Source organism: Orycteropus afer, unplaced genomic scaffold, assembly GCF_000298275.1.
Source record: "Orycteropus afer afer isolate SDZICR_OR568_19922 unplaced genomic scaffold, OryAfe1.0 scaffold00154, whole genome shotgun sequence".
NCBI lineage: Eukaryota > Metazoa > Chordata > Mammalia > Tubulidentata > Orycteropodidae > Orycteropus > Orycteropus afer.
The window spans coordinates 1,168,776-1,190,037 of record NW_006921741.1 but is presented as its reverse complement, the minus strand read 5'-3'; the positions used below and the strand labels follow the sequence as shown (position 1 = coordinate 1,190,037).

At 40.8% G+C, this 21,262-nt stretch overlaps 1 protein-coding gene across 1 annotated transcript in view; it reads left to right on the top strand.

Moving 5' to 3' along the window:
- Positions 1 to 21,262, top strand: part of LOC103201551 (prolylcarboxypeptidase) — a 118,234-nt gene that overhangs the window by 43,860 nt on the left and 53,112 nt on the right. The gene's annotated exons all lie outside the window — the stretch shown is intronic.

Below are 21,262 nucleotides of genomic sequence, written 5' to 3'. Positions count from 1 at the left end.
ATATATACTTTGCTGGTTTTTGTGTTTCTCTAGAGAACCCAATCCAACACAGATGCCAACTGAGATGCTTCAACAAAAAGATGCAACATTCGAAGTGCTTACTCATCTATGTCAAGAAATTTGGAAGATAACTACCTGGCTAACCAAATGGAAGAGATCCATCCGTATTGATGCCCTTTCCAAAGAGAAAATCAGAGTGGGGGAATTACCTAACAATATCATTGATATCACATGCTAGCAACATTTTCTACTACTCGTCTGTCAGTTGGTTGTATTGTAGTGTCTAGCATGTTGCTGTGAGGCTGGAAGCTATTTCAGATACCTGCAGGGTCATCCATGTTGGACAGGTTTCATTGCAGCTTCCAGAATAAGACAGACTCAGAAGGAAGGAGCCATCCACTTCTTAACGAATTAGCCGATGAAAACCTTATGAATAGCAGTGAAACACTGTCTGATAATATTGCTGGAAAACTTTAGGAATAGCCCTGAAACATTATCTGATTCAGTGCTGGAAGATGAGCCCTTCCAGTCAGAAGGCACTCAAAATCAGACTGGGGAAGAGCTGCCTCCTCAAAGTAGAGTCAACCTTAATGATGTGGATGGAGTAAAACTTTCGGGGCCTCCATTTGCTGATATGGCACGACTCAAAATGAGAAGAAACAACTGCAAACATCATTAATAACTGGAACATAGAATGTATGAAGTATGAATGTAGGAAAATTGGAAGTTGTCAAAAATTAAATGGAAAGCATATGGATCAACATCCTAGGCATTGTTGTTAAGTGCCACTGAGTTGGCTCCAACTCATTGTGACCCTGTGTACAACAGAACAAAACACTGCCAGGTCCTGCACCAGCCTCACAATCCTTGCTATACCTGAGCCCATTGTTGCAGCCACTGTGTCAGTCCATCTTATTGAGAGCCTTCCCCTTTTTCACTGACTCTCCACCCTACCAAGCATGATATCCTTCTGCAGGGAATGGTTCCTTCTGACAACATGAGCAAAGTAGGTGAGATGAAGTCTGGCCATTGTCGCTTCCAAGGAGCATTATCTTCGTTTTTCTGGCAGTCTGTGGTGCTTTCAGTATTCTTCACCAACACCACAACTGAAAAACATCAACTCTTCTTCAGTCTTCCTTATTCACTGTCCAGCTTTCGCACACATATGAAGTGATTGAAAAGACCGTGGCTCACCTTAATCTTCGAAGAGACATCTTTGCTCTTCACTTTAAAGAGGTCTTTTATAGCAGATTTGCCCAGTGCAATACATCATCTGATTTCTTGACTGCTGCTTCCATTGGTGTTGATTGTGAAACCAAGAAAGAGGAAATCTTTGACAACTTCAGTCTGTTCTCCATTGATCATGAAGGTGCTTATTGGTCCAGTTGTGAGGATTTTCATTTTCTTTATGTCAAGGTGTAATCCACACTGAAGACTGTAGTCTTTAATCTTCATCAGTAGGTGCTTCAAGTCATCTTCACTTTCAGCAAGCAAGATTGTATCCTCTGCATATTGCAGGTTGTTAATGAGTCTTCCTCCAATCCTGATGCCACGTTCTTCATGTATAGTTCAGCTTCTCAGATGTTTGCTCAGCATACAGATTGAGTAAGTATGGTGAAATGATACAACCCTGACTCACTCCCTTTCTGATTTTAAACCATGCAGTATCCCCTTGTTCTGCTTGAACAATAGCCTCCTGGTCTATGTGCAGGTTCCTCATAAGCATAATTAAGTGTTCTGGAATTCCCATTCTTCTCAGTGTTATCTGTAATTTGTTATGATCCACATAGTCAAATGCTTTTGCGTAGTCAGTAAAACACAGATAAACATCTTTCTGGCATTTTTTTCTTTCAGCCAAGATCCATCTGACATCAGCAATGCTATCCCTTGTTCCATATCCTCTTCTGAATCCAGCTTGCATTTCTGGATGTCCCTTGTCGATATATTGCTACAACCATTTGTTAATTATCTTCAGCAAGATTTTACTTGCATGTGATATTAATGATATTGTTTGATAATTTCCACATCCTGTGGAATCACCTTTCTTTGGAATGGGTGCTGTGGTAGTTAAGGTTGTGTGTCAACTTGGCTGGCCCTGGGTAAGTGGCTGGGCAGCTGGTAATAGTTATTCCCCATGATGAGACTGGCAATCAAGTCCATGGTGGGGTATCACAAGTGGCTGAGTAGCTGCTTTAGGGATGTGATCTGCTTCCCGTATAGAAGAAGCAGTTTTGGGAATGGTTTCTAGCATATGGCACACTTGAACCCTGTATGTAGCCAAGTCATTGTTCAGCAGCCTACCATGTTGCCCTGTTGATCTTGGGACTTTTAACAGACTTGAATTAATGGCCTGCCTTGTGGGTTGGTAATATCAAGACTGTGCCTTTTCCCTTGTTGACCTTGGGTATGTCAGCCTCAGCAGCTAGCAGCTGCCTGGGAGAAGAGATGCCTCTAGCTTCAGTGGGCCAGAGCAAGAGGCAGATCTGAAGCCCAAGGTCGAGAGGCTCTCACCCAGACCTTAGAGACTGGCACCTGAAACTCAGACTTCTAGCCTCCCAAACTGTGAGACAATGAACTCTGTTTGTTAAAGCCATCCCGTTTGTGGTCTGTTCCTGTCAGAGCGGCACTCGGTAACCAAAACAGGTACAAATAAGGATCTCTTCCAGTCAGTTGGCCAGGTAGCTGTCTTCCAGATTTCTTGACACGGATGAGTAAGTGCCTCCAGTGCAGCATTCATTTGTTGAAACATCTTGGTGGGTATGTTGTCCTAGGCATTAAAAACAAAACAAAACAAAACAAAAAAACCTCACTGCCTTCAAGTTGGATCTGACTCATAGTGAAACCCTCCTTGGGTTTCTGAGAGGTATTGCTATGGAAGTAGATCGGTCAATCTTCCTTCCAAGGAGTGACTGATGTCAACTTGGCTGGCTCTGGTTGGTTGGTCCTTAAGAACCACCAGCCTTCTGGTTAGCAGTTAAATGCCTTAGGCACTACACCATTAGTTAGCTGAAATGGACTGTTTTTGGCCATTTTGAATCAGACAATCTAGTATGCTGGGAATGACAAAGAGGAATGGCATAGATGGTTTTCCAACTCCAGGTCTTTGCACATTTCCTTATAATACTAAGATCCCTACTAAATTAGTAAGATAATTCCAAAGCCATCACAGTTCCCCCTTAGTACTTAATAGAAGTTAACTTTGTCAAATGGACAATGAATTAGAAGACTGAAGAAGGGTTGATGCTTATGAGTTGTGGTGTTGGTGAAAAAATACTGAAAGTACCATGGACTGCCAGAAGAACTAACAAATCTGTCCTGGAAAAAGTGCAGCTGGAATGCTCCCTGGAAGTGAAAACGGCCAGACTTTGTCTCACCTACTTTGATCATGTTGTCAGAAGGCATCATTCCCTGGAGAAGGCTGACATGCTTGGTAGGGTGGAAGGTCAGCAAAAAAGGTGAAGACTCTTAATAAGATGGACTGACACAGTGGCTACAACGATGGGCTCAGGCATAGCAAGGATTGTGAGGATGGTGCACGACCAGGCAATGTTCTATTCTGTTTTGTACAGGGTCACTATGAGTTGGAAACAACTTGATGGCATCTAACAGCAACATTTTGCTGAAATTATTCAAAACTGATTGCAGCCATACGTGAACAGGAAACTGCCAAAAGTTCAAGCTGGATTCAGAAGAGGGTGTGGAACAAAGGATGTCATTGCTGATAGAAAGATCTTGCCTGAAAGACAATACCAGAAAGATATTTAAAAACAAAACAAAACAACAACAAAAAAACAACTAATCTCATTGTCATTGAGTTGATTCCAACTCAGCGACCCTGTTGGACAGAGTAGAATTGCCTCATAGGGTTTCAAGCCTGTAAACCTATGAGAGCAGACTGCCGGAGTGGCTGGTGGGTTCAAACTGCCTACCTCTTTGTTATCAGCCAGGCACTTTAACCAGAGCCATATCAGGGCTCCTAGAAAGATATTTACCTGTGTTTTATTGAATATGCAAAGGCATTTGACTGTATGGATCAGAACAAATTATGGATAACGTTGTGAAGAATGGGAGTTCCAGAATGCTTAATTATACTCATGCAGAACTTTTGTGCACAGCAAGAAGCAGACATTTAAACACAACAAGGGAGCAGTGAGTGATTTAAAATCAGAAAAGATGTGCAGCAACATTGTATCCTTTCACTTTACTTATTTGATCTGTCTGCTGAACAAATAGTCGGACAAGCTGCACTATATGAAGAAGAATGTAAGTCAGGATTGGAGGAAGATTCATAAATAATCTGTAACATCCAGATGACACAACCTTACTTGCTGAAAGTAAAAGGGACTTGAAGCACTTACTGATGAAGGTCAAAGACAACAGCCTTTGATATGGATTACACCTGGACATGAAGAAAGCAAAAATCCTTGCAACTGGTCCTGTAAGCAACATCATGATAAATGGTGAAGAAATTGAAATTCTCAAGGATTTCATTCTCTTTGGATCACTAAGTAATACCCAAGGAAGCAGCAGTCAAGATATCAAATGACATACTGCATTGAGAAAATCTGCGAAACATGTCTTTAAAGTGTCAAAAAACAGTGATGTCATTTTGACAACAACTGCTCCTTACTGATCCACATGGTTGGTCCTTATGCAAAATTGGCATCATGTAAAATCATCCTCTGTCAGCCCTGGCCCCAGAGACCCTGGAATCCTCTTTTTTCTTTCCCCTTCCTCCTCTCAACAACCTCCCTGTTACCTTCCAACCCTCCCCCACATGCCCACTGTCTTGTTTTGTCTGACATCACCCTGTGCTCTCCATGGCTGGAACAAGATGTTATGGATGAACAGGAGAAAGTGTCCCTTGGTTGGTCAGCTGGTGTCCCTCATGTGGCCTGGTTGTCACCAGTGTCTCTGGTATATAGTTTGGGATGACCCACAGAGGGTCTCACAGTCCCAGCTGCAGCCCATTATGGGGCCCAGACCATCAGAAGCACTGCTTGAGAATATTTTCAAAGTTGTAAATGTGGATATCAGATAACAAGATAGCCGATAAGTGAGGAGTAGATGTTTGAAGGTGGTGTGCCAGACCCAAGCCATAGTATTTTCACTTAAGGCATTTATTTGACTGCTAACCAGAAGGCTGGAGGTTCAAACCCATTTGTCACTCCTTGGAAGGAAGATGGGGCAATCTACTTCCATAGAGATACCGCCTTGGAAACCCAAGGAGGGATTGCTATGAGTTGGAAACAACTCCACAGCATTGAGTTTCATTTTTTGGTTTATATGCATGTGAAATATGGACAATGAAAAGGAAGATCAAAGAAAAATTAATACATTTGAATCGTGGTATTGGCAAAGAATATTGAATATACCACAGATTGCCAGAAGAATGAACAAATCAGTTTTGGAGGAAGTGCAGCCAGAATGCTCCTTGGAAGCAAGGGTGGTGAGTCTTAGTCTTGCCTATTTTGGACACATCATCAGGAAAGAACATTTGCTAGAAAAGGATATTATTTCTGGTAAAGTAGAAGGTTAGCAAAAATCAGGGAAATCCTTCATGAGATGAATTGATAGAATAGCTGCGACAATGGGCTTAAACATAGCAACAATTTTTAGAATAGTGTAGAATGCCATGAATTGAAGCCAATGTGATGGCAACTAACTATTTAGAATGTTTACAGTCAGAATCAGTGCAGAAGCATTTATTAAAGGGCAGTAGTGATGGTTATGACTGTTCAAAAGACTATCTTTTGGTTACCTAGTGCCAATCTTAACAGAAATACCACAAATGGGATGTCTTGAACAAACAAGAGTTTATTCTTACAATTTGGAGGCTTTAAGTCCAAGTTCAAAGTGCCAGGCTCTAGGGGCTGGGTGAAAGCCCCTCAACCTTGGCCTTCATCTCTGCCTCCTGCTCCTGGCCCACTGAAGCTGTAGGCTTTTCTTCACTCAGCTGCTGGCTGCTGAGGCTGAGAAACCCAAGGTTGACAAGTAATAAGGCACAGTCCCGATGTTATGAAACCACACAGAAGGCCATTAATTCAAGTCCATTAAAGGTCCCAAGGTCAGCAGAGCATGGCAGGCTATTCCAAGTATGCATTCTGGCACTGGGAAAATCACTACAGGATGGGTTCAGGGATCCACTGGACCCACTGTGAGATGCACCTTACCTAGGACTCCATCAATAACTTGACCTCCGTATGCCCCCACTCTGACTGGTGGGCCACAATGACGCTTTGGGTCTCTTGGAATTAGTGTCAATTCAGAGCCAGTGTCCAGTAATCCTCGAAAAGTCTGATTATTTCCTTTTCCCAATGAACAGTCACTCTTGTAAAAGGCTTCAGAGCCCTTTGGGGAAAGCTAGGAGAAAGATTGATGTTCCAGATTTTTGGCAGTGTAGTGGGGTTCTTCCTCAAAGGGACCTGGCCTCTCCTTCCCGCAAGGGGTTGTGGGTCTGTAAACTGACTCAAGTCTGGGAATTGATTGAGAGGTCGTGACTCTGTATTCTGGCGATTCAATCTAGGTTGCTGTTCACGTGACCTAGAATTCTTCTGTCTATACAGATCAAGTAAATATTTAGTAGGCTTGCCATGTATTTCACTCCTAGGAACACCATGAGCAAGTAGCCAAGGCCATAATTCCACATGAGTCAGACTATTCTGATTACTGTTCCAACTCTGCTGTCCATTATGGTAACCACGCCCACCTTGCCTTTGTCGATTAACTGCTGCCACTTGGCCACTACTCCCATGGGGTCCAATCAGCCCCATCATAGTTAAGTGTCTTAGTTCAATTAGGGCAGTTCCCACTGTCAAATCAGGTTTACATAAAATAGCAATCACAGCAGTCTTCAAAGATGCTGGAGCTCCCTTTACAAATTTATTCCTCATGGTACTGGTGAAAGGCGTGTCTTCTGGACTCTCCATTTCTGGCTCTAGGGGTCTAATCTGATAAATCCATTCTAACAGGCCAATTTCCCTAAGCCTCTGGATACCTTCTTCTATATTATACCAAGGCAGGTCTGGTACTTCAACTTGACTTAAGGTAGGCCACTGCATAATCCATGCTTTAGTAAGCCAACCAAATAAACTATTAGATCCTTTCCTAACCTCTCAAGCTGAAACGTTGAATGAAGAATCCATACTTAGTGGGCCTAAATCAATAAACTCAGACTGATCCAATTTTACATTCCTTGCACCATTATCCCACACCCTCAGTAACAATTCCCATACATATTCTCCAGGTTTCTGTCTGTACATGTTAGCAAAATCAAGTAGGTCTTTTCGGGTGTAGCGTACCACCTCCTCAGTCACACTTTCTATTTCACCTTTTGGGGCTTGCTTGGACTTAACTTTAGTTATAGGTCTAGCAGCAACAATGGGTGGTTGAAGCAGTTCCTGAGAGCATTCAGGAATGTCTTCCATGGCCTCTGCCTCAGGGAGTGACCCAGTAGGACCAGTTTGGCTAATCCCATCAAACTGAGGTGGAGGGGATAATGGTTTTACAGTAATCCCTTCAGATGGGAGGGATTCAGCAGAATATACAGGCTCCACCTGATCTTCCTGACTATCTGTCCATATGTCCCCATTCCAGGTTTCAGGATCCCATTTTTTCCCATTCAATGCCCTCACTTTAATATCAGACACCATTCTGGGTTGGCAATTTAATTGGTGTTGTAATTCAGTCACCCTTACAATAAGACTCTGCATTTGGTTTTCAATATCAGCTCTGTTACTAGAAGATATAAGACATTCTTTCAGAGCACAACTGGAAGCACTGAGGTTTTTTTATGTGGCACTTAAGCCGAGACTCAGCAGCTCTGAGATCATCTCGTTCTTTCACCACTTTGTCTAGTGTAAGTAGTACCAACCAACCAGCTTCCTTATACTCCTCATGCTGACAGAATTGCAGAAAAGTGTAATATCTGATCACCCAGAGCAGTCACTTCTCACAAGTACTTGATCTATTGGTGGGGCTATTTTGCATATTAATGTTGCCACCTCATATCATGGATTAGCGGGGCCCTCTCTACTAACAGAGGCAAGGTCACTAGTGTCTTTAAGATTAATCAAACTGGAGAACCAATTTAGGAAGCCCATCTTTATGATTTTGTCTCTCTAGAACCACTCTCGGTACCAAATGTGTTAGACTGGGTTCTCTAGAGAAACAAAACCAGTAAAGCTTATATATATGTATATATAGAGAAATTTATCTTGGGAAAATGGCTCACACACTTACAGAAGCTGGCAAGTCCAAGGTTCCTGGATAATATGTCAAGCTGGAGGCTTTTCCACATCAAGCTGAAGGCTTTACCCAACTCTTGCAGCCGCAAGGGCTGAGAAGCTGAAGGCTGGCAGGCAGTACACCAGCTGTTGACTCCAACAAATGACGAATTCAAGATCTCCAGGCCGAATGGTGGATTATTCACTCATGGGCAGTTGTAGGCAGCACAATGGAATCCCGATCCATAGAAGAATTTCTCTTTTCCCAGGATGTCCATAGATATACTGGAAGCAGGCCACACCCATAGAGAAACTCCCTTTCAACAGATTGGCTGCTCAAAACATAATCATCTGATCCCATTATGGGAATAACCACATCACAACAGGTTAAACCACACAGAATTGTGGTCCAGCCAAGTTGACACACAGCTCCAACTATCACAGTATATATGTAGTGATTGAAGACTGACTGGGTTTTGAAACCTGGCTTATTCTTTCCATCATCTCTCACCTGGACCCTTCAATAGTTTTCTGTTTACTTTTCTCTCCTTTTTCTTTTATTCTCTTTTTTGGTCTTCCTTCACAGAACACCTAGAATGATCTCTTTAAAATATAAATCAGAACAAATCTTAAAACTCTTGAAGCCTTCCTGTTTCTCTTAAAATGAAATTAAAACTCTCTACTGTGGCCTATGAGTCGGGTTTGACTTGACGGCACATAACAACAACCACAACAACACTGTGGCCTAACTGGCCCTTACCTCCCTCTCAGCCTTATCCCATTCCGCTCACCTTGTTTATCACACTCCAGACACTGGTCTCCTTTCTCTTTCTATAATATGCCGAGCCATTGCTGGCCTCTGTGCCTCTGTATTTTCTGTTTCTTCTTCCTAGAGTTCTTCCCCTGTTTGGTCTTTAGCATCCTTTCGGTCTCAGCTCCAAGGCCGGGTCCATGGAGAGACCTTCCCTGACTCTTATTTTCTAGTAGGCTACACTAGTGGAGCTGCATCTATAAATGTACACATCAGTTGCTTATTCTGGGCCAATGGTGAGTGAGGCACTTCATTAGAGCACACTTCATGTGTTGTGCTCAACTCTGGTCATGCTATCCACAAGAGGGAACATTAATTGAACTAGGAGGTGAGCAGGTTATGAAGATTTTAGAAATAGTGTCATATGGAAACCTCAGTAAGAACTGAGGTTGTTCAGTTGGAGGAGAGATTTGGGAATTCATACAGCCCTCTTCAGGGGGACTGCCCCTTCAGGTGAGGGGTAGTGTATATGAAAGATAAGATTTTAAGTTGAAGAAATCATAGTTCTCTACTACTGTTTGTGAAACCATAGTTCTGCCTCTCTTGAGGAGTTAGGGTGTGTGTTTGTATGTAGTGGTGGTGTTGGTGGGGTGTGTTGATCCTTTTAAATCATCCCACTTACCAGCCTCTACCTCTCAGAAATTCCAGCATGATATATGATTATAAAAGCGGGATCAGGAGAATATTTTGCCTGTACAGAAGCACTCAGAACAATAGAGCATAAAGGAAGAAAACATTAGCAGTACATCTTATATTTAATGAAACTGAAGAATATAAACTTGCAAGACTTTGCTTGATAATACACAGAGTTGTAGAAATTTTTAATAAGATAACTAATGAAATGCTAATATATCATGTATGTGAGTTCTGGCAATATTTTTCACTCCTTAAAATGAATTAAATACAATATAGGTTAGCCCTTTCATGATCCAGTTATTTCCTGTTTTGCATTTTTTGTGGATCCCATGTGTTTTCATTAATGGAAAACATGCTGGATCCAGGAGCATTTCTGAAACTTTGTTAAGAAATATTGATTTTGATACATATGTCCCTCTGGAATTGGTGGGTAGGATTATTGAGACACATCTATCCCTCTGGACTCTGCACTGCCTTCTAGATCCCTTAACAGGCGCATACAATTTAGGGTGCCTGAAAATGTGGTATTCGTGTGAACATGGAATCATCGTGAGAAAGGCAGCTTCCAAATTATGCACAGCAACCCAGAAATATACTTACAAAGTTTATCTTCCAGCAGAAAAGCCAAATGAGACAAAAGTTTCTCAAAATCATACCTCTAGGATGCCTCCCCTCACATAATACCCTGTAAAAACAATTATTTGTAATACATGTCCATTTCTTCCATTTCAAACAGTTTTACATAGGTCCCTTCCTGACAGCTGCATGCACCGTCAGTGGGAAGTCAGCTGCCAAATAAAATCCAGAGAAGGAAAATGTAAGGGGGCACTATATGTCCTTCGGGTCCTGAAAGGGTTAAATTGCCCCACAGGTCAGCCAGCAGATTGTGGCATCATTTGTCTGTTGTGGAGAAGGATCTGATAGGCTGTATTTATGGTTACATGAAGATCAAGGATGATCTCAACTCTTGCGCCCTGTTCTTCTGTCCCAGTTTCTATGAAATTTTCGTGTTAGTTTCATCCATCCATTAAATTTCTCTGCTCCTACTCCTGGGTTGTGGCTCTCTGGTGAAGAAAGCCCACAGCTTGTTAGGTTGTTCTATCTGTAAATTCAGTTTCCAACCTCAAGGACTCTGTGGGGGCAGCTCTTCCTGTGCTATGTCTTCACTTCTACTTCAAATTGTTACCACACATGCCTGCTCTTTCTCTCTAAAAGATAAGTTTGCCTCCTACTTTACTGATTAAAAAAAATCACTTTAGTTAGAACTTTCGTTTTCCTCCCTCTCCACTTAGAAATGTAACTCCTTCTACCCCCAGCTGTCTCCCAGTGGAGGATAGGAACCTCCTGTCACTTCCCTCCATCTGGGCCATTTACCCCTTTCCCTCCTGTCTCTTCAAGATCTCCCTTTATCACACATCCCACACTCTCCTGTAGTCTCAGCTATTCCCTCTAGATGATGCTTTCACTCGATGTATTAACTCTTCCAGTTTCTTTCTTCTTCATAAAGCTGGTGTTGGAAAAATTCATTTTACACATTTATCAACATTTTGCAGCACATTGGGTTCACTGAACACCAGTATGCTGCCACGTGAGCATTATATCCATCCTACAGGAAGTTATTTCTCAGGGTAAATAATTGTATACTGGTTGACAGCCACAGCTTTGAAGTCATTTCCAACTATAAAATCTTTGACAATAACCCTGTCACAAGATCAGATATCTTTTAGGTAAATATCACTATATTTAATATATTAGGTCTTCTATCAACAACAACAAACAACATCTGTACTATTTGCAGTTCTTTATCTCCCTGTTTCTTCCCCATGTAGTTCCTACTTCCTTGGCAACCTGTGTAAGACTGAATTGTTATGATTTGATCTTGGATTTTTGGCTTAGATTCTCCCTTAGGTGCATGATTCATCGCTGGGCAAAAGGCGCACCCAACTACAGCACTCTGCAGCCTTTCCAAAGCCAGTTACAGATCCATGTGATAAACAAACCTGCTTAAACTTGATCTTCTTGGGAATTTTGCTCTCCATTTTCATCACTTTGGGTCACACTGTTCTGTGAAGCTGTCTGTCTTCTTATCAATGGCAGAGCCAGGATACATGCATACTTTTATTCATTCACTCATTTTTTATATATTCATTGACTTCTGCTATGTGCCAGGTACTGTATTAGTCACTGGAGATTTAACAGTGAACAAAACATATAAAAGTCCCTGCCTTCATGAAGTCTATTTTCAGTGGTCTTATTTCCTTCACTGAACTTGGATTTCAGTTGGGGATTTCTTTATAGGAAGGTACCTAAATCTGAAGCAAACCAATGAATCTAATTTCATCTCTTACCTCTTCCTATCAAAAACTATATCTGCTGTCATAAAGGCAAGTTGCTGAATATGCCTTCTTCTACACATTCATAGTAGCTTTGCACATGTTTTCCTTTTGCTTGAAATGCTCTTCTGTACTTCAACAAGTTCTGGTTAAGCTTCTAGATGTAGCTGAGAGGGCCCCTCCTCTGTGAAGTCTTCTGTGGTTCCCTCAGTTAGGGATAGTAACTTATTGTTTTGAGCTTCCATACCACATTGTATATAGAACTTAATCATACAACAGTTTGATTGTTTATTAGCATGTCTATCCACTTCCATTAGGTACAGAATTTCTTGAGTGATGGAATCGTATCCTAGTCAGTTCTCTGTCCCTAATGTTTATCATTTAATAAGGATTCAGTAAATATTTTTTAATGAATAAAAAATTTAGCAGATGTGATTTAGTGCAATATAATTTGCATATGACTATAGTGAAATTGAAATGTAAGCATCATATGTATATTGTAAAATAATACATATATCTTAAAGGAAATTTTAAAAGTTTAAAAATCTGTTTGTTATATTATTATTATACATATAGAAAAACGCACCATCTTAACTCCAGAAGCCCCTCAGTCTCCTTCAAAATGTCCTCCCTTATGAGTATAACCATTATTGTGGCTTCTAACAGCATAAATTTTGAACTCTGACTTTGAAAAGATAGGTGAGTAGAAAAAAAAAAAAGATGATTTCCATATTTAATGTGTACCACATTTATACCACTATATCTCTACTTAAAAAAAGCAAAGGTTTGAAATAGCGAGGGTGACCACTATCCTGGCTTTTAACAGCATAAATTTTGAACCATGATTTTAAAAAGGAAGAAAAACAAACCAAATCAGTTGCCACCAAATCACTTTTGAATAATTGACTTCTCTGGGTCTCAATTTCTTCATTTAAGTAATTAGACTCAATTTCTAAGTTCCCTTTTTGTCCTAAACTTTTAGGAATCATTAAAATTTACAAGGATCTTCCACTTTACCAGTTATACAACAGCGCCCTCTGATGGGGTAACATTTCCTAAAATTTATGTATTTAATAATCTTTGCAGCCTTTTATCTTCTAATTTGGCAATTTAAACTGTGGTCGGGTAATTCTAGTGGTAGAGAGCTTCCAGAAGCCATCAGAACTATTTAGCCAACAGATGATGCCAGAGTCTTCCTCTGAAAAAATGCTTAACTCTTGTTTGACAATCCTTGTTATTTCTTGATGTGCTGGAATGTTTTAGGTATTCTGTATACAGCAGTGTAACTACTAGATACAATATTAACTATTAGTTAAATGTTTCTTGCTGTAGCGTTGGTCTGTGACTCATGGTGACCCCTGTGTACAAGGGGATTGGACCATTGTGATCCACAGGGTTTTCATTGGTTGATTTTTTAGAAGTAGATTATGAGGCCTTTCATTTTACTGTGTTAGTCTGGAAGCTGTGCTGAAACCTGTTCATCATCATAGAAACCCACAAACTCCACTGACTTTATTTTGCAGATTTTGGAGAAAGATACTCTAGTATCCCCTACCAGAGGATGAAATTTGTAGTCATCCCTGTCTGCTTACTGTAGTGTGTTATATTGAAAAGAGTAGATGGATGTGGGCTTTGTGAGAGGCAGGGTTGGGTAGAGGCTAAGTTGTTTTCTATTTATTAGCTTTCTTACCTTGGGCAAGTTACCTGACCTCTGAGCATCAGCATCCTTACCTGTAAGGCTGGAGTAAGGAAAGTGACTCCAGAGGGTGCCTTGTAAGATGATGAGATGATCTGTGTAAAGCACTAGTCCATTGGCAAGCAGGTAGTAGGTACTCTGTGTTATCTATCCCCAGTGACATTTAAAAAAAAAAAGTAACAGATAGAATTTTCTTCCAGGTTTTTCTGGATATGAACTAATTATTTTTAAAGTATGAATAATTATTTTTGTCACAATAAACTTTGTTTAAAGGGTGTTCTCTTTGTTCCTACTCACCTACGCATTCTCATTCCATTTCTCCTTCACAAGGTAGAGGGATGAAGCATCTCTGGAAATTTCCTGGACATTCTGGAAAGAATTTGTGTGTGTGGCCAGAGGTGTGTTTCCTTTTTGAGGACATGCTTGTGTTGCTTTTATAGCACTATTATTTATTTTACTTGTTTCAGTAAACCAAATTTCAAAAGTAATTAAAATTGCCATCTTTGCCTCTGATTTGTGACCTTGGACCTCTCTAAGCCCATTTTCTTCATTTGAATGACTTAGATCAAATGGTTTCTAAGGCCCCTGTCTCCTTTTCATGTGATTTATGAAATCTACATTCGGGAGCACAGGGCTGGAGGTGGCATGCAGAACCCAGTTCTCAACAGCAGAGGGCACCCTGCTCCCAGTGCGCTAACCTGGCTGTTAGCCTTGGAAATGGTTTAGTTATGTAGTGAAAGTTGATATCCTAGATCATGGGAAGGAGCTAAGAAAAGTCTACAAATTAATATTTCGGAAAGGAGATTTCATTGCATGTTTCCAGATCTTCATTATTTAGATGAAGCACTCAGAAACTAGGATATTTTGACATTCTTAGAATTCTTTAAAGAAACTCTGGTGGCATGGTGGTTAAAGCACTTGGCTGCTAACCAAAAGGTTGGTAGTTCAAACCCACCAGCTTCTCCGTGGGAGAAAGATGAAGCAGTGGGCTTCCATAAAGATTGGAAACCCTATGGGGCAGTTCTGCTCTGTCCTAAAGGGTCTTTATGTGTTAGAATTGACTTGATAGCAGTGGGTAAGGATTCTTCCTATAATTCTATAAAGAGCTTCATCATCTCTCTCTCCCTCATTTATTCCTTCCAAGTACTCTGAGATAAAACAACAACAACAAAACCAGCTGCTATTGAGTTAACTTCAACTCATGGCCACCCTATGTGTGTCAGAGTGGAACTGTGTTCCACTGGGTTTTCAGTGGCTGACTTTTTGGAAGTAGATGTCCAGGCCTTTCTTCTGAGCTGCCTTTGGATAGACTCAAACAGATGAGTGTGTTAATCGTTTGTACCACATGTACAAATTATTGTTAGCAGCTTTTAAATAGGCTTCTGACTCACGGAGACCCCATGTACAATGGGATCAGACCATTGTGATCTATAGGGTTTTCACTGGATGATTGTTTAGAAATGATCACCAGGCCTTTCTTCCTACTCCTTGTTAGTCTGGAAGTTCTGCTGAAACCTGTTCAGCATCATAGCAACATGGAAGCCTCCACTGCCAGATGAGTGGTGACTGCTCTTAAAGTTGCTCACCTGGTAATTGAACCTGGATCTCCCTCTTGGAGCATTATACCACATACATACTCATATTTTCAAATCTGAAATCTTTAGACTGGATTATTGAAATGTGTTTCTCTGTGGGTTGCTTTTAAAGGTTACAGCAATATTTCATTTTACAGGTAGTCTAGGTAAATGGGTAAGGTGAAAATCACTGGCAGAATTATCTTTGAGAATCCCATGGGAAAGCACCTTGTTAAAGAGCCATGTACCTTGTTTCATTAAGACCCACACAGTCAGTCTTTCCCCCCAGTTGAAACAGATAGTGATTTCTTCTGTTGACCTTCAAATGATACCAAACCACTGCTGTCGAGTTGATTCTGACTCGTAGCAATTGTATAGGACAGAGTAGAACTGTTCCATAGCGTTTATAAGGCTGTAAATCTTTGTGGAAGCAGACTGCCTCATATTTCTCCTGTGAAGTGGCTGATGAATGCGAACCACTGACCTTTTGGTTAGCAGCCAAATGCCTTACCACTTATATTTGGGGATCACCCAGTGGTAGTTCAAATCTTTGAAAATCAGACTCTTACTCAGTGTGGTGAGATGCTCACAGTATTTGAGGTATTCAGGAACCAAAACCAAGAGAAGGAATAGTAGATTTATGTCCGCTATTTAGCAGCATATACTAATTCAGTGGTTCTCCAACTTTAGTTATCAGAATCATCTGGTACCAAACCAAACTCACTGGTGTGGAATCAATTCTGACTCACAGTGACCCCTCCTTGGGTTTCCGAGGCAATATGTCTATGGAAGTAGATTGCCCAGTCTTCCCTACAAGGGGTGGCTGGGGGGTTTGAACTGCCAGCCTTCTGGTTAGCACTCAAATTCCTTAAGCACTACCCCACCAGAGCTTCTAGAATCATCTGGACTGTGAGGTTGGGGTCTTCTGTGTTTTAACAAGAATCATCTGGGGGGCTTGTTAAAACACAGAACACTAGACTCCAACCTCACAGTTTCTGATTCAGTAGGTCTGGGATGAAGGCATAATTTGCATTTCTAAGAAATTCTCAGGTGATGCTAATGATGTTGGTCTGGGGCCCTCTCAAGGAGAACCACTGGACTAATTGAATGGAAGTAGATGAGATCACTTACCCACCACCTCTTCACTCTCTGTCTCTCTTGCACTCTTTTATTTTTTTTGGCTGAATGGGTGTAGTTGACTTAGTATAAGTTAAATGTAGGAACTATGGCTCAGCCACTTCTTTGTCTCCTTGCTTAGCTCAGTACTTGGCCCAGGACAGGAGTTCAATAGATGCTTGTTGATTGAATGAGTCACTGAATTAATTAACCATAAATAATTAAAAACCTGGGAGCTTTGGTGGATGAATGGGCAATCTACTACCGTAGAGATACGGCCTCAGAAACCCAAGGAGGGGTCACTGTGAGTTAGAAATGACTGGATGGCAGTGAGTTTTGTTTTGTTTTTTAATTAAATAGTCCTTCTGAGGAGTGGCTGGTGGGTAAGTGGCTTGGAAGAGTGTTTTTTTTTAAATCACATGCAGATCATTATTGTATATACTGTTGTTGTTATGTGCTGTTGAGTCAGACCCAACTCAGTGACCCCTCCTTGGGTTTCCAAGGTGATATCACTACAGAAGTAGATTGCCCAACCTGCCTTCCAAGGAGTGGCTGGTGGGTTTGAACCACCAGCCTTCTGGTTAGCAGTCAAGTGCCTTAGGCACTGCACTACCAGAGCTCCTACTGTATACACTACTCCACAAAAATTGGTTATTTTCCTGCAAGGTAGGTAGTTTGTAGATGAGAATAGTTTATATTTTAGGGCCATATTCAGTGATTATCATAGATAGCAGCAAGTATTCATACAGATGCAGTTTTGAAGTCTTGTACTTTGAGACCAATGGTATGAATGTGAAGTGTGTGTGTGGGGTGATTGTATGCAAGCAAGCTTGTGTGAGTGTGTGAACAGGGAGTCCCATCTCTTTTGTTTTTTGATTTTTATTTTATAGTGAGTTGAGAAAGTTTACCTAGCAAATTTTCATTCAGCAATTCATACACATTTTGTTTTGAGACATAGGTTGCAGTCCCTACAAAGGAACAGCACTCTTCCCACTTTCCTTCTGTGTTTACCATTTCCCGTTGTCCTTTCCTAGCCCTTCCTGCCTCTTAGCTTTATCTCTGGGCAAAAGCTACCCTTTTGATCTCCTGTGGTTGATTGTTCTGATGAATGTTTACCTTCCTGGTATTATTATTCACCTTACAGGCCTATCATTTAGCTGAAAGTTGAGCCAAGTCCCATCTGTTTTAGAATGGCCTCTGGAAGTCGTGCAGGGCTTTGGTTTATGGCAGAACCAACACCTCCCATAAGAGCCTGGAGCAGCACTGGATCACCCTCTGTCTGCTCTGGACCAGATGCTCAATTCTCACTCCTGCCCCTCCAAAGCACTGGGGAATCCATCCCCTAAGACCTTGAAGACTCAGTGGGGCTCCATACCATGGGGTAACTGTAAATTCTGACAGTTGTACATGAATCTTCACATGTTATAAGATTTGATAATACTGTTTTAAATGGTAAGTTTAAGGGAAGAGTAGATATCTCAAAAAAAATTATATTCAGATTTCAATTTAACCTTAAAATTATTGTGTGATTTTTATTGACATGTATATTATCTGGCCTTGCAAAGTCTTACTTGCAAGTGTTTTTTGTGTGTTTTGTCTCTTTTATATAGATTAAATGTTTCTTCTTTTGAATTCACTTTACTTTTTTAATTTTCTTTTCATATTGTGGTAGGTATGTATGTAAAACACATTCCAGGATTTTTTCGCATCTACAATTCAGTGGTATTAATTATGTTCATCGTGATATACAATCATCACCACTATCTGTTTCCAAAATTTTCTGCTACACTTTACTTTTTCATGCTGAAGTATTTTCAAGTAAATTGTAGGCATCATGATATTCTATCTCTAAATTCTTCAGTGTATAGCTGAAAAATTAAAAACAAAACAAAACCATTTTATTATGTAACCAAAATAACATGATCACACATAACAAAACTAACAAAAAGTCCTTGTTGTTTTTATTAAGTGACATTGAGTTGGTTTTGACCCTGTTGTACTTCGTACAACAGAACAAAAACTTCCTGGTCTTGTGCCATCCTCACAATTGTTGCCATACTTGATCCCGTCTTCACAGCTACTATGTCAATCCATCTTATTTAGGGTTGAACTGTAGTAAATTATCTGGTATGGCTTTTCTAGCCATAAGTCTTTGTAAACTTCATGGTGGAATTTGCTGTGAGAAACTGAGTAGCTCTGGATTGTTAAAATCATCCACCTGGGGTATTTCTGTTGGGAGCAGCACAAAGTAATGCTCTGGGAAGTTAGCTCTCTCTCAGGTGCTTAGAATTCTGATGTTATGATTGGTTAGTTTGGCCACTTGGCCAGGCTTTTCAAAAGGAGGCCTCCTACAGGCAGAAGAGGTCTCTCTGACTGCTGGCTGAGGAGGACATGCTGCTGAAAGAGACACACGGTCCTGAGAGACACGCACTGCTGGGAAAGAGATGCAAGAGACACACATTGCTGAGTGAGACACTGAGGGACAGGCACTGCTGGGAGAGAGACTGTGAGAGACTGCTGAGAGATGGCAGGCTGAGAGAGACTGAACGTTTTTCCTGAACTTGAATTGTAACCTGGTGCTTTCCTAATAAACCCCATAATCTGTGAGTTCTTTGTGGCCACTGCAGTAAATTGTCGAACCCAGCAGAAAGGTGGTGGGTGCTGTGGGAAGAAAGGTTGGTGTCAGGGTTGGTGAGAGGGCTGGAGGGAGGAGCATGTCTGACCTCACAGTAATGGGCCTTGGGCTACTGATAGTGATTCTGTTTTCCTCTTGTGTGGTTAGAGGAGGTCAGAAGATGTGGCCTCCTTGCCCTTTTAGCAAGGGTCTTCCCCTTTTTTGCTGACCCTCTATTTTACTCAGCATGAAATCCTTCTGCCAGGGACTGATCCCTTCTGACAAAGTATGAGAGATGAAGTCTGGCCATTCTTGCTTCTAAAGAGCATTCTAGCTTTACTTCCTCCAAGACAGGCTTATTTATTCCTCTAGCAGTCCATGGTACATTCAATATTCTTAGCCAGCACAATTCAGATGCATCAATGTTTCTGCGGTCTTCTTTCTTCATTGTCCATCTCTCACATGCATGTAAGGCTATTGGAAGTATCATGGCTTGAATCAAGCACACCTTAGTCTTCAAAATAACATTTTTGCTCTTGAACACTTAAAGAGGTCTTTTGAAGCAGATTTGCCCAGTGCAATATGTCATCTGATTTCTTGACTGCTGCTTCCATTGGTGTTGATTGTGAATCCAAGTAAATGAAATCCTTGACAAGTTCAGTCTTTTCTCCATTTATTGTGATGTTGCTTATTGGTCCAGTTGTGAGAATTTTAAATTCTTTATATTGACATGTAATCCATATGTGAGGCTATAATCTTTGATCTTCATCAGTAAGTGCTTCAAATCTTCTTTACTTTCAGCAAGCAAGGTTGTATCATTTGCCTATCGCAGGTTGTTAATGAGTCTTCCTCCAATCCTGATGCTGCATTTTTCTTCATATAGTCCAGCTTCTCAAATTATTTGTACAGCATACAGATTGAATAAGTGTGGTGAAAGGATACACCCTGACACACACCTTTACTGATTTTAAATCATTCAGTATCCCCTTGTTCTATTTGAATGACTGCCTCTTGGTCTGTGTACAGGTTCCTCATGCATGCAATTAAGTGTTCTGGGATTCCCATTCTTTGTGGTGTTATCCATAATATGCAGTCCATATTTATATTAACCCAATTGTCCCTAAATAACTCAATTGTCACTTATAGCTTGTTTGTTCAAATCAGGATCCAGGCCAAGGTCATGCATTTCATCTGGTTACTATGCTCCTTTGTGTTAGGCTGAGTTCTCTAGAGAAGCAAAACCAGTAAAGCTTATATATAAATATATATGTATGTATGTATATATGTAGTGAGAGAACTTTATCTTAGGAAAATGGCTCACACACTTATAGAAGCTGGCAAGTCCCAAGTTCTTGGATCAAATGTCAAACTGGAGGCTTTTCCAGACTCACGCAGCTGCAGAGGCTGACGAGCTCAAGGTTGGCAGCAGTCAGTATATCGGCTGTTGACTCCAACAAATGACAAATCCAAGATTTCCAGGCTGAATGGTGGATTGTTCACTCACAGACAGCTGTAGACAGCACAACAGAATTCTGATCTACAGAAGAGTTTCTCTTTTCCCGGGATGTCCATAAATATATTGGAAGCAGGCCACACCCCTAGGGAAATTCCCTTTCAATGGATTAGCTGCTCAAAACATGTGCATCCGATCTCATCATGGGAATAACCCACGTCACAACTGCTTAAACCACTCAGAATTGTGGTCCAGCCAAGTTGACACACAGCTCCAATTATCACATCATTACGATTGACTGGATTTAAAACAACCCTGTTTTTCATGACATTGCCTTACCATCATCTTGTACAATATTCCACTTTGGGATTTGTCTGGTTGCTTCTTTAAAGTGACTTGTTTTTATACCCTCTGTATTTCTTTGAAACTACAGATTAGATCTAATGACTGAAATAGATACATGGTGAACATTTTGGGCAAAAATTTGTGATATGTAATATATGCTTCATCTACCACATGAGGAGATACATTAGTGCCCCACCATTAGTGATGCTAACATTGGTCACTAGATTAAAGTGATGACAGCGTGATCCCTTCACTGCAAAGTTACATTTTCTCCTTGTGAGAAGAGATGATTAAGTATTTTATAGAATATCTGTTTCTTTTATAGTATATATTTAGCAGTTTGGTACCATACAAATGTCCATTTCCCTATCATCCATTCTCCTAAGGCTTTTAACAGCAATTGATAATTCTTGTCCTAATTAGTAACTTCATTAGGGATTGACAGACTATCATTTTTCT